Source organism: Orcinus orca, chromosome 21, assembly GCF_937001465.1.
Source record: "Orcinus orca chromosome 21, mOrcOrc1.1, whole genome shotgun sequence".
NCBI lineage: Eukaryota > Metazoa > Chordata > Mammalia > Artiodactyla > Delphinidae > Orcinus > Orcinus orca.
Genome location: NC_064579.1, coordinates 2,669,600 through 2,684,238, shown reverse-complemented (window position 1 = coordinate 2,684,238; position 14,639 = coordinate 2,669,600). Strand labels below are relative to the sequence as shown.

The 14,639-nt window shown below is 37.6% G+C and overlaps 1 protein-coding gene across 2 annotated transcripts in view; it reads right to left on the bottom strand.

Annotated features, from left to right (window-relative positions):
* Positions 1 to 14,639, bottom strand: part of KAT6A (lysine acetyltransferase 6A) — a 110,385-nt gene that overhangs the window by 92,030 nt on the left and 3,716 nt on the right. The gene's annotated exons all lie outside the window — the stretch shown is intronic.

The following is a 14,639-nucleotide window of genomic DNA, read 5'->3' as shown; positions in this document are numbered from 1 at the left end:
ATGAGCCTTTGTTTCTTCTATAAAATAGACAGTCTTCCTTAAAATGTTGTTATGACCTAAATGTAACATCAAGCATATAATATTTATTCAAAATTATATAAGTTTTCAAATACAAGCACTTAAAAAGATTGACAAAGAAGGTCATACTAAATCATCTGCTCCTTGCCATCAGTAGAAAAGCGACAGGCTAAGATTTCTACTTGGGGGTGTTGTGGGAGCTGACTCTACGTGACAGAAACCTATCGGTATAAGCTGCTGCTCACAAGGGAGGTCCAGCAAAAAGACCTAGATACTTCTTAAAGCAACAAAGCAGCAGTTAAAAAAAATTTACGATGACCCCAAAAATTGTACATTTTCAAGTAATCAGGCTTAAGACAGTCTAACAGTAGAAATACAGATCAGAGGTTGTCTCTGGTCACTAGGTCGGAAGAGCTAACTCCAATGAAAGCAAAAGCATAGAGTCAAAAATGGATAATGATTATTCATTTATCAGACTGCCAAAGATCAAAAGGTTTAATAAACTGTGTTGCCAAGGGTGTAGGGAAACAACTATTCTGATACACTGTGGGTGAATCTCTATGGAGAGAAATTTAGAAATATCAAAATTACCAAGACACACTCTTTGCCCAATTATTCCACTTCTAGGAATTTGTAAGTAAAATAATGCACAAAGGAGGTTATTGAGTGCTATTTGTAGTCACAAAAAATTGGAAACAAATGTCCATCAGCAAGGGACTGGTTATATAAATTATGGCACACCCACATAAAGGAATACCACCAAACTTTACATATTGATGTGGAACACACTTAAGATATGTCCTTAAGTAGAGATGGAAAAAAGGAGGGTGCACAACAGCATGTTAAGATATGCTACCAACTGTGAGAAAAAAAATGTATATATAAAGTGACTGCTTACATACACACAGAATCTCCTTGGAAGGTAAAAAAGAAACGAAAGCCACTGACCGCTGCCCAGGAAGGGAACCGGTCGGCTAGGGAACCAGAGTCAGAAGAACACTTCTCGTGGGATACTCTTCCGTACGTTTGAAATGTTATGTACCCGTGAATGTATTACCTATTGGGAAAACACCATTGTTTACACTTTTAAAAATACTACAGGGGTAACAGAGAACAAATATTACCCCAAAGGAAGTGGCAAATGGTACTTGTCAGCTGAGGTGTCAAGCATTTGCAGAAAACGTCTGAACTCTCTCTCCTTTCAATCTATATTATTTTGAGAGGATAAATGGTTCAGCTTCTAAGTTTACTAGGAGACTTAATATTTAAAAAAAATTTTTAAATCAACCTAATTTCTATCATTCCCCTTTCCAGTTTAAACCTGACAGTTTCCATTCAACAAACATTTTCTGAGCATATTACAATCTGTCAAGACCTGGATACAGGATTAATAACATGTATGACTTGATAAGTGGTTTAACAGATGTATGTAATAAATGCTGAAGAAGTACCCACTTTTTTTAATGCTTGTCATTTTCATGAACAAGAGGCAGCCTAATGTGGCTGAAAGAGTACTGGGCTTGAAAGGGACCTGGTTCTAGTTCTATTTATTCCCTTAACCAACCATACAATTCTGCATAAGCAAAACCTGGCCACCATAGCACTTGGACTGCCTACCTTACTACAAGTACTATGTCAAAAATAATATGTATGAAAGCAAAATTCTTTTTAATCTGTGCAACACTTCAGAGTATGTTATTACCACTCATACAAAGTTTGGGGGGAAAAGACTATTTCCCTTTCTCCTTCTCTAGCTTTCTTGGCTGAAGTTGAGTTCTCCGCGTAGCTGAAGTTATCAGAAACAAAATCGTGTATTTTTAACTTTCTTCACAGTTAGTAGATGATGGAGCCAACCCACCTGTAGAACATTCAGAGAGAGTAAAAGGTGAGATTTTACTAAAACGTACATAGATAAAGTGGGTATTCAACAGCTATGAAAAAGGGAGCTTACACAGCACATTAACCAAGGCCTTGATGCGCTTACAATGGAGGGTAAATGAGAGCAACAAGAAGCCAAGGATGGCAGCAACAAGGGCAAAAAGGGCCAACACAGAGCGGGGCTACAGAAGTGACCAGTGGTGACTGTCATGCTGGCTGCCTTTCAGCCCTCCTCATGATATGCTTTGTCAATGCCCTAAATTTGAAGTTGCCTGCTTAAAATCTTGGCCTATTCTTATGCAGTGAAAGGAATGCTGTTTACCTCTGCTACCACCGATGTGTTACTCACCCTGAAGGATAATTCTTCAGATAAATTCTTTCTTCTACCATAAAAAGGTAAAAAAAAAAAAAAAAAAACAGAAAGGAAGAAAGAAAAAAGATAAATGTATCCTGCTGGCTTGGAGGTTACCCTATCATACCTTTAATCATCAGCTCAAAGAAAGCATGATATCAAATACAAAAGCTGCTTATAAAATGCAGAAACATAAAATGCTAACTAAAGTTTACTAGGGAGAGTAGCGACTTCAAAACCAAAACCTAAAAGTTAAACATGTGACTTTTTTATTCATATTCAATTAAACATTTATTATGGGCCCACAATGTTTTGCTTCTAGGTCTTTGTACATGCTGTTCCTTCTGCAGGAACCGCTCTCTTTCCCACCCCACCCATCTGCTTCCCCATTTTCTAACCTCTCACATGTGACTTCCTCTGAGAAGGCTTCCCTAACTTTCCCCACCCGCTCTTCTGGGTTTCCACAGCACTCTGTTTCAGCCCATCAGAGCACTTATCACTGTGTGTGTTAATTACAGGACTGTATCTTCTTCACTCAGGACCTAATCACTGTGCTGGCACCTGGAAGATGTTCCATAAATACTTGCAAAGCACCAGACACTGCGTTAGATAGGGTATAAAGATGAAAAACCAGATCCTAAGTTCACTATCAATACAGTGTAAAATGGGCTATGAAGGAGGGGTGTTCAGGATATCAGGGGCTTGAAGAGAGCTCTCTAAGTCAGCCTGGAAGCAGGATGGGTGACAAGGAAGAAATAAAGGATATGCCTAGGCTAAGTCTTCAAGGTGAAATAAGAGCTAACTGGTAAAGAATAGAGAAAGGATTCCAGATGGGACGAAAACAAAGGAGCAAGAGAAAACAAGGTAGACCTGAGGAACTCCAAGTAGTTTGGAATGTGCAAACCTCAGCACGCATCAGAATCAATGGGGGGCTTATTAACATACAAATTGCTGGACCCCACCCCCAGTTTGTGATTCAGTAGGCATGGAATATGGCCCAAAAATATGCACTTCAAACAAGTTTTCCAGTGACATTACTGCTACTTCTGGTCCTAGGACCACACTTTGAGAATCACTCGTATAGTGAAACACAGAGGGCACATGAAGCAGTAGCAGTAGACGATTTGGAGCAACATGGGAGGTAAAGTAGGGGGTTAAAAATCATATATATGATGCCACAGAATTTGGCACTGAAGGATCTTAAGCAGAGTTTATTTTAGAAAGATGGTAATACGTAACATTTACAGAGCACCAGACTTATGTGTAGCTCAATGCAACAGCTGCTAGTCATATGTGGCTATTTCACTTAAGTTACAATTAAATAAAATTTTAATTTAAGTTCTACAGTCAACCAGCCATACTTCATGAGCTCAAGAGCCACATATGGCTAGTGGCTACTGCTTTGAGTACAGGTATAAAACATTCCACCATCGTACAAAGCTCTATTAGACAACACTGATGTACATTACATTAACCCGTTAAATCTTCACTACTTCATTATGAGAGAGGTACTGTATTATCCCCATTCTATAAAAAGAAATGTGGCAAAGAAAGATTAAGCAAATTACCCAAGGTCATAAGGCAAGTAGTACCAACATGGGATGCAAACCTGGATGGTCTGGTTCTTGAGCCTGTGTTCTTAACTGCTTCTTGATAAGATCATTCTTGGCAATAATGTGAACCAGAAGGAGATGATACTGGAGGAAGGAAAACCAGTGAGGAAGCTACTACACTAAGTCAGGAGAGAAACAATGAGGACCTGCACCAAGAGAGTAGCAGCTAGAATGGAGAAAGGGCTCATTAATAGAGATGTTAAAGCAGCAGAAAAGACTGGGGATGGACTAGAACTGAATCCAAGAGGTGCAAGCGAGGCGTAGAAGATGGCACCGAAGTTCCTGTTTTAGGAATCAGAGTCAATGGCAATGCCTCTCACCACAGTAAAAAATCAAAAGAGCAAGCTGAAGGAGGGTGATAAACTCCTTCTGGGTCATCATGAATTTGAAGTGCCTGAGATAAGACACTACACTACACAGTGAGATATATAAGTCCAGAGCTCAAAAGAGAGATTTGGTTTAAGATATGAATTTAGAATCATCAGTATAGAGAAGGTACATCTGGAGATAACTCAGGAAGGTTAACACAATAAGTAGACAAAGAACAGAACCTTAGGGAATCCAACATGTGAGCTACAGGCAAAAGATAAAAAGTCAGTAAACTGAAAATGAATCACCAGAAAGATGGGAGGAGTGGGGGAAGACCTAGGAAAGAATCATCCCAGAGGTCAAGGGAAGAGAGAAGAGTAAACAAATGCTAAGTGCTGCTGAGAGGTCAGGTAAGATAAAGACTGAAAACTGTCCACAAGAGCTGTTTCAGACGGTGTTAGGGCCAAAGGCCAGATTGCAACAGATCTGGAACAACTGTAGACTTTTTTCCAAGAAGTTTCAAAACGAAGGGAAGGAGACAGGGTATAGATGGAGAGAAGAATCTGGAGCAGTGTTGCTTCTATTCTGACTTGATGGGAGAGACTTCTCTATGCTAAGGGGCAAAGAGCGAAAAGACTGGAACACTTGATGGAGCAAGGTTCCTAAGGCAGGAAAGAAAAGGATCCTGCACATAAACAGAGATACTACCTCTAGATGCTTCTTTCACGTCCTCTGAAGGGGTAGTAAAGGGGGTAAAAGTAAGTACAAATGTATTTAGGGTAGCGTGGGAAGGGTAAAGCTGGATGAGCTCATATGGTCAGAAAGATTCTCTTCTCTCTATGAAGCAGAATACAGGAGTATCTGCTGAAAATGAGAGAGGCAAAAGGGTTGGAGGGAATATTGAACTGCTGCAGAGAAAACAGACTACAGACACAGACGTACATCCCCAAGCAGAAGACAGAGCTGAGATTTGAGGCCACAAACTTGCAAGTGGCAACCTACCAGTGGGTTTGTGCCATTTTCTTCAAAATGATCGAGTCTCACAGAGGAGCAGGGAGAGGATGGTTGGCTTAATTTCAAGGTTGGGGTTTGCCAATTAGATGCAGGAGTAAAGTGAGTAACTGCAATGATAAACCGTAAGGCCACACAATTAGAAGAAAAGCATTCATGGGGGGATAGGAGGGGCATCAGAATCACACAGGGAAGCTTCTTTGAACTACATTCCCTATGGGAAACCTTGATGAGATAAAAGAGCAGGTGCAGCAAGAGTGAAAAGAGAAAAGTGGAAAATTAAGGCAGTTATGGTCACGGAGTAGAACAAAATTAAGGTTTCCAGAGGTACCCTGTCCTGGGTTCAAAGTGCGTTCATGAGAGTAGGTGTGAAATGTGCTGTTTCCTGTATCTGAATTTCAATCCCTAGGCAATTCTGTCCCCTGACTCCCTCAGCCAGTTCCCACCACAGGACATGTTGGTTCGAAGCGCTAGAGCAGGGGTTCTCAACCCTAGCTGCATATCAGATGCACATGGAGACTTCAACAAACAAACAAATAAACAAACTGAAATCTGGGCCCCACTGTTGGAGTCTAATTGGCTTGGTGGTTATTTTTTAAGGCTCCTCAGGTAATTCTAAAGTGGATTTAGCGTCGAGAACCACTGCTTTAGAAAGAACAGGACTTTAGCTTTATGTTAGAGAATTAAAGGAAAACAGACTGGCATGAGAAGAAGTGAAATAACTAAAGTAGGAAAATGGTGAAAGAGGATCTAAACCCTACGTCAGATATTTAAAGATGTCCTGAATAAAAGTTAGGAAACTATTAAAACACAGCATCATACTCAACACACACCCAAAAATGTAATGTTTCCAAGAGTTCTGTTATAGGTTCTAGAAAACTCAGGAGTTAAATGCTTCGCTGTAGCCAATGACTAAGAAAAAAGACAAACCTGCACTGTACTAAGCAGAAAGAACTGAAAACCAACACTGAACAACAGCTCTCTAGGTCAACTACAGTTCACAACTCCCTGGAGGAAAAGGCAGCCTACAGTGAAAGCACGATAATAATCTCACGTACATGGGCTCTACCTCTTCTGCACAAAAGGTAAAGGAATCAGCTGTCTTCTTTCACATATACAAAGGTTTTAAGTTTTTTAGTCTGCCTGATTGTCTTTCTACAGCAGTCACTTTCTCCTTAACAAGTTTTACCAATAATCTTAAAACCACCTACTGCAAATCTAAATGCTACACTCCTATAATCTCTATGCTTAATTTAACCCTAAACCAAATAGTGCCATACTACTCTATCCAATTATTTTATAACTGTCCCCAATCTTAACCTTTATTTGCCACTTCCTAGTCTATTTGCTAAGTTTTACAACAAAGTAAAAGTTAAAAGTAATGCAGAGATGAACGGTTAGTCATAAAGACCAAAAAAGACAAACATGACCTGTTGCCTGTTGCCGTCCCTGTAAGGTTTGTTTACTGGTATTAACAAACTCACCCAGAACCAAGATACTATGTATACATAACAATGAGTGATGAACTGTACACTCCTAGGCCACCCATATTTAATGCCTTTAATGAGAATTACTTCATTAATTAATAGAAAGGCTTGTACCTTTCTATCTCCGTCTTAAATATTTTAAGTTCAAACCAATTACCCAAATCACGCGGACATCATGAGTTGCAGACGTTCTGAAAATTAGACTTAACTGGAAGTGGACATTTTTTTCAAAACTCAAGGAGTACTTCATCTCCCAGCATTAGGGTAGTTTAACATGTTCTCCTAATATTTAGCTAAAACAGAAGAAAACTTTCTAATTCCTCTAGTTTGGGTCATAAGAAAGCAGTCTTTTCCAAAAACAAAACAAAACAAAAAACTGTTTCGACTTTCTGGAGTCTTCAAACACCGAAACAAGCAGATTTACATATTTGTGGTTTACAAAAACCACCAAAATTCTCTACACCAGGGTTCATCCTATGGTTTCCATTAAGGAAGAGATTTCTAACAATGTTATTTTATACTCGTTGCTCTCTAAAACTGTAAGACAGTACTACAGCCTAACGAAAAAAGCACAGAACCGAGAAGGGCCCGACCACTTCTCCCAGACGCAATTAACTTCCTGTGGGGCATTAAGCAAGACACTCAAATCTCTCTGACCCTCAGTTTCTCTATTTGTGAAATAAGATGAGAATCATTTTTATCCAAGATTGCTACTGGCTACAAGTTCTACAAAATGGAGATGATTCTACCCTTTATTTTTTCTAAGAATGTATCTATGCTTTGTAAGAATAATCCAAAATAAAAATTACATACCTTAATAAAAATGTACACTTTAATATAAAATATTAACATAAAACATATAAAATATAAATAAATATATAAAATATACTGTAATCAAAAAATATACCTTACTCAACACTACAGCCAGACTTATTTTTTCTTAGCAGGTCTTTTTCTTTAATTGCTAGCAGTTAAAAACTATTTTGACCCAGAATGGCATTCTGCTAATCTAAATGCTACACTCCTATAATCTCTATGCTTAATTTCAACCCTAAACCAAATAGGGCCATACTACGAACTGTTTCTTCACCTGTCCCTTAATAAAGTTGAAAGTAATTCTTTTGACTTGAATTTACAGAGTTATGTACAGTGCTGATGAAAGCCATCTGTTGGGAACTTTGACTTTCCTGTCAAAAGGAGAAAACCAGAAGAAACATCCTAGATTTTCCTGGGAACCAGCTGCAGCTGAATGAGTCCTAATCCTACTCCAGCTGGGAAAAGCAGAAGGGTGAAGTGGCTACTGGCTTAATTCATCTGCTGCAGATTCTTTATGAACTGACTCCACCCCTGAGTAGCCAACTGGTAAACAACTTTACCAGACTGAGGCTCTTAATTAATCCCTATATGTAACATTTACTTGGTTCTTTAAAAAATTTCAAATCAGAGCATGAAAAGTGTTCAGTATTATAATTTTAAAAAACATTTCCCAGTTCACTAGAAACAACATTTTTAACTCTAGTTTAACCAGCAAACTTGGCACCCAGATTCAGTCCTCTCACATATCTAAGAAACATGTCAGTGTAAATATACTTTATCCAGTATTCTAAATAGAAAGGGAAGAAATATCTGTGAAGGAGATTCTTACAACCTCAAGAAACCTGGAATGATACAATATTTCTTTCCCCAGATTCATCGCACAGTTCCTGTTATCTATTTGCTTTCATAGTATTAACAGTTAAGTACAATGTAAAAAAGTGCTGGCCCATGTGTCCGAATGAACTGAATAAAAAACAGGCAGCAGAATAAGAAAATAATGTATTTTGCATATATTTATTGTCCATTTGGCATTTTATAAGAAGCCATAATAAAAACTTGTATTATTAAATAGCTATTATATAAATATATCATGCCTATAAAACTTAACCAGGTAAAGTTCTTTTGAGACTTCAATAAGAAAGTACTCAGAACAGTGCCCAACACACTGTTAGGCCTTAACAAATGTTAGCTATTAATAGGTTTCTACAAGCAACTGCTTACATTCCCTTGGCCTCCTGATACAGGATAAAGAAAGAGGTTAGAAGCAATTTGTAGTACTATCTGATGTCTTCGTTAATTTCTTCCGTTTATTTCATCAATTTACAAGAAGTTAGCCCAAGAAAGAGTAAAGTGTTAGCAACTGTAACTCTAAGAAAAATGTTTAGGTTGTGTGCACTGGCTGGGTACAGAAGTTTGATCAGCAATGGCTAAATCAAAGGTTGCTTTAGTAGCTCAAGTTTTCTTTCAGGGTGTCATGGACTGAAAACTACCAAAGCACACACAGCTCAAAGGCTAACTAGAAGACCAAAAAAGTATCTGTACAGGGACTTCCCTGGTGGCGCAGTGGTTAAGAATCCGCCTGCCAATACAGGGGACATGGGTTCGAGCCCTGGTCCAGGAAGATCCCACATGCCGCGAAGCAACTAAGCCCATGCACCACAACTACTGAAGCCTGCGTGCCTAGAGCCTGTGCCCTGCAACAAGAGAAGCCACCGCAATGAGAAGCCCGCACACCACAACGAAGAGTAGCCCCCGCTCGCCGCAACTAGAGCCTGCACACAGCAATGAAAACCCAACACAGCCAAAAATAAAATTTTTTAAAATATCTGTACAATTGATTGTATTTAAATAAATATTGCATTACAAACATATCTCTGCCTGAGTTATTTTTAAATTTCTGGGTTTTTTTTAAATAGAACAAGTCTGCTGAGACGAAGTCAGTTTATATTAACCACGTTTATATTTAATCCACCTCAATGACTTGTTAGTAACAAATTTTTATTTCTGGCCAGTTTCTCCTCAGGACCCAGGATATTTAAGTCACCAAAAAATGGTACAAACAATGATGTAAGAAATGTACAATTACTGTAATTATAATTAATGTAATTAATTATAATGTAAGAAAATACAACTACTGAGATCAATCAGTTGCAAACTCGGTGACATTACAAAATCTACAATATTCATGTCGCTGTATCCTTGCCATTACTTGAAAAATAAAGTCAACTACATGAGGTTAGGACAATTTTCACTAAAATAATCCTTCTTCACTTAAAGACTGATACAGTTGGCATTATCCTCCATTCCCTCCCCCATGATGTAAGAATTAAAACTTGCAACTTAAAAAGTTTCCCAATAATTTTACTATGAAATACACTTCCTTGCATGCTCTCATAAGGATTTTTAAATTGAGAACTTCTTCCACTTTTTACTACTAATGTATCTCTTCTCAACTTTTCTGTAGCACCTTTGCTTTGCAGTTTTTTGGTGTGCCTGTGTTTTTTTTTTTTTAAAATAGACAATCATTCTGCCAAGCAGTCAACACACCCCTGAATTTAATAGCATGGACAATTACTAAAAAGTATGATAGCAACAAAATATCTGAAAACAACATTACCAAGCTTACATTTATAAACAATTTTATCATATCACTGTTCTAACACATAACATGTGAAACAATTTTACAATAAAGGCCATTTCCAAATAGCTAAATCAAAACTATCATTCTTAACTCTCGTAACCTGAAAACATATTTCCATTCTAATCAGCAACTCTACATCAAATACCAAAGTTCCTGTCAAAGCCCCTTTTATTCTATGAATTTAAAATGCCAAGTTCCAGTAACACAAAATAATCTGGACTGCACTAAGAGTTTACTGAATTGTGATATAACTTATATTAGAAGGCTAGTATTTATCATTTGATCTTTCTGCTCCAAGTCACCTAAATAATAACATTAATAATCTAATGGGTAATAAGCTAAACAATAACGTTAGTTGACAATATCTTCTCTTCCTTTCCCAAGTGGAATGCTTCAGCAAAATATAATTCTGTTCCACAATACTCCACAGACTAACAACACTTTCCTGATGTGGCTGATTACCATAAGCGTATAGTTTTCTGTACTAGTAATATGGAACATAAGCTTTAGATATTCAAGTAAATTATTCTTTGTGTAAAATGAACCCAGAAATTTGAAATGAAGGTGAAAATTACTCCTGAAGGGGAAATGGAGACTCAGTGTCCAAAGTAATTCTTTTAATGGACCATTAGAATCTCAAATAATAATTAGCCTCACCCAAGAAACATCTCATTCTTTCTCAGAGATTCACAATACCTAATTGTTACCAAAAAAAAAAAAATAGTGAATGCAAAAAACTAAGTTATATTTCATAAGCTAAACAAACGTTGCAAAAAAGTTATTTCACATTTCTATGCCTTAATCCCCAACAGGACCTAAACCCTAAATGCACTGTTCATGGTAGATGCCTAAATGCTTACTGAATAAATAATGAATAAATGAAGTAAATGAACAAATTATCTTACAGTAATATCTGTATTTCAAAAAAAAGAGAAATTTGCAAGGAGGACGTTGTTATTTAAGCTAGTTACACACTATCACCCTCACCCATATCCCATAATTCAAGGGAAAGCAACATTTTGTCCCAAATGAAAGCACTCTATTACAGCCATGCAACCAATCCCAAACTACAAATCAGAAGACTTCAGTGACATCTGAAAGGAAAATGAAACACAGAAAATATCTTTAAGGAAAAAAAAAGTCATGCAGACCAAACTTTTTTTAATTTATGGACCTCAGGTATACAAAACTAGATTATTCATAATCTCTGGTTTCTGATACGTTCTTAGTGCTGGTTCAAAGTAAATTTTAGAATTCATTCTATGACAGAAAGAGAAAAAAGGGACGCAGTCAGTGAAATGGGAACGGGGGGGGGGGGGGGGGGCGGGACATGTCCTTTTACAATCAGAGAATGTGCCTTGAAGTTAACACCAAGAACATTTACAATTGTGTACTTGAATGCGGTGACAGGCATTATACCCAACAACTCCCAAGAGGCAGTAGGTATCGCTGTCACAAAGACTCTGGAGCCAGAATGCCCCAGTCCAAAACCTAGCTCTGTCACCTAATACCTTTGTGACTCGGACAAGTTACTGAACCTCTTTTACGCCTCAGTTTCTCCATCTGTAAAACAACAGTACCTATCTCATTGAGTTATTTGAGGATTAAACGAGTTAATATATGCCTGGCTGTAAAGTAACGTCTGGCATATAGTATAAATACATCATTAAGTTAAATAAACTCACCATAAACTACAACAACCTAAAGTTAGTACAGCAAATCTCCCTTATAACATGGATAAAACTTTTAAATCACAGTATCTCCAGATTCTCCATCAAGTGAAAACACACTTAAGTTCAAGTGTCTTCACAAAAACTCTTAAAAATATTTCTGTACAGCTATCTCACCAAAAACAGCAAAACAAAAACCACTCAGTGGCTGAAAAGTTAATGTACAGTTCCTTCCAAAGGTTAATAATCACAATAAAAGTTAGAACCGTATAGAAAAAAGAAGAACGTACTCAGGCTGCTCCATAGTCCCTGAACTTCATCTCTCACCCACAGCTGAGCAGACCAGTAGGTACACATGCACTCCAGAGCAGGTAAGGCCACCACAGCTCCAAGCAGAGCGCCTGGCCCACAGTAAGTGCTCAGTAACTATTTGCTGAATTAATTAATGCCCTAAAAGTGAAACTACTTCTAGCCTACACTTTCCTTTCTCCACCCCTGTCAAATATAATCTGGATAATTTTTTTAAAGAGTATCTAGGTTTTCATAACAGCAAATCAATCAATTCCAAATGGGGAATGATTGGACAGTTTTGTTTTTTTTAAAAAAAGAGGAAAGTAGTTAAATACAACAAAAGGAACAAACGTAATCTGTTCATAGGAGGAATAATTCCTTGCCCTAGAGTTTACTGTATTATTATTTTTAATGTGAGCTTTTCATATCTTTGGGGAAAGTCATGCACAAAACTTAACCACTGAAAATAAGACTCCATTCAAAAATATATAACGGATCTCATCAACTCTAATTTTGTACATACTATCATAAGTTTGTTTCCCAATCAGACCAGTACAAATATACAAAAGTCTACTCAACGAAACACAATTTTTCCAAGTTTAGTTACTTTGGTTAACAATACTGTATATTAAAGTTATATAAACCAAAGAGATGTTCCTAACCAAAGCAAACCAGCAGATCTCTACTGGATTAAACATTTTTTTAATGCAAAGGTCTCAGGCTCAGCTGCAAAATAAGGATTGCTGGATTAGATGGTTCTTAAAAGTCCCTTTCAAAAGTAAAATCCTAGCGGGACCTCCCCAGACACGGGTTCGAGCCCTGGTCTGGGAAGATGCCACATGCCGCGGAGCAACTAAGCCCGTGTGCCACAACTACTGAGCCTGCGCTCTAGAGCCTGCGAGCTACAACTACTGAGCCGGTGAGCCACAACTACTGAAGCCCGCGTGCCTAGAGCCCGTGCTCCACAACAAGAGAGGCCACCATAATGAGAAGCCTGCGCACCGCAACCAAGAGTAGCCCCCACTCGCCACAACTAGAGAAAGCCCACGTGCAGCAACGAAGAGCCAACACAGCCAAAAATAAATAAATAAAATTAAAAAAAAAAAAGTAAAATCCTAGGGTGACAGGACTCAGTTTAGTCCTACACTGTACTATACTGACTAACTTTAAAAAATATGCACTACTGACATTTTATGTATGGCTAATATTTTTAAAAATTAAAATATCTAATTCAAGCAAGGGAAATTATAATAAACACAAGCACCCAGGTGTTCTAACAAAAATTTATAATACCCAATTCACAGATATGCCACTGAATTCATTCTAAACTTTAAATTATTTCCTGTTTGCACGCACTAAACCTGTAGACACCTGATAACAGTTGTTGGAATCCTTGTATTTCATTTCAGCCATGTGATCAAGAAACAGTTCTTACAGATAAGTCCTTACAGCACTGAACTGCAGAATAAAGTATTTCAGTTACTTGTCCACCTTGAATTTTCAATACTATACCCTTAATAAATGCTCCAATGATACAGAACCATGTTATGAATGGGATTGCCTATTAATCCATGACTCCATCAGAATCATTTTAAGGGTAGTAACAGTAAGATAATGCTTCTATTTCAAAGTTCACAGGGAAAACTGAACCTTAAAATAGATCTCTAAAACCTGCATCCAAAAAAAAAACCTGTTCATTTTCAGTTGCTATTTAAACAAAAATCTACTGGTGGGTTACTAACTGCAATGAATTTAGATCAAATCTCAAATATTTTAAAATACATTCAATGTTAACTTTAGAATCTTAACACCCTAGAAGTAGCCTCCACGATCTTAAGCAATGACGATGATGTTACTGGTGTACAGTAAGGTGTGCAACAACTTAAAGTACAGCCACTCCCCACAGAACCACAACCTGAAATAAATTCACAGCTAAGACACCAGGTCAACGTACAAAGGAGCTGCTAACAAAACTCTCCTCATCCTCAAATATCTATTTAAGGGCCAAGATTGACTGTTAAGAAGACATACTTTCAACGGTACAAAATAATGGCATAAAACACACAGCACAGTAAAGTATACCATTTGAGTATCAAGACTCCGGACTCCCCAGAACTTTAGGAACATAGGCTACTGTATTCCTGATGCATGCAGTTACACCTGTCGTAAATAATAATGTTTAGGACTTCATCATATGCAAAAAATAAAGCATGACCAAAAGTTAGAATACAAAGAGCAAAAATAAGAATTGCTAAATCTGCTTAGCCACTACTATGGTCAGGATAATCGGTCTCATTCCTGTCTAGTAATCGGCATGAAAACGGAAAAAAGAAAAGAAGACAGGTTCTTAGAGCCTCCAGCATTTGGCTGCTCATCAACTTCAGCAATAAAGTATTATAAGAACTTTTATGTAACAGGTTTAAAGTTGTGTGCTACTTTTTAATTCTAATCTAGGTATGTTCTTTTAGGCAGAGCAATACTCTACACTTTGAATCTTAGTCATCAAATATGTCAAAGTATCAGAACAATTAGCATCTACTGAGTTCTCACACC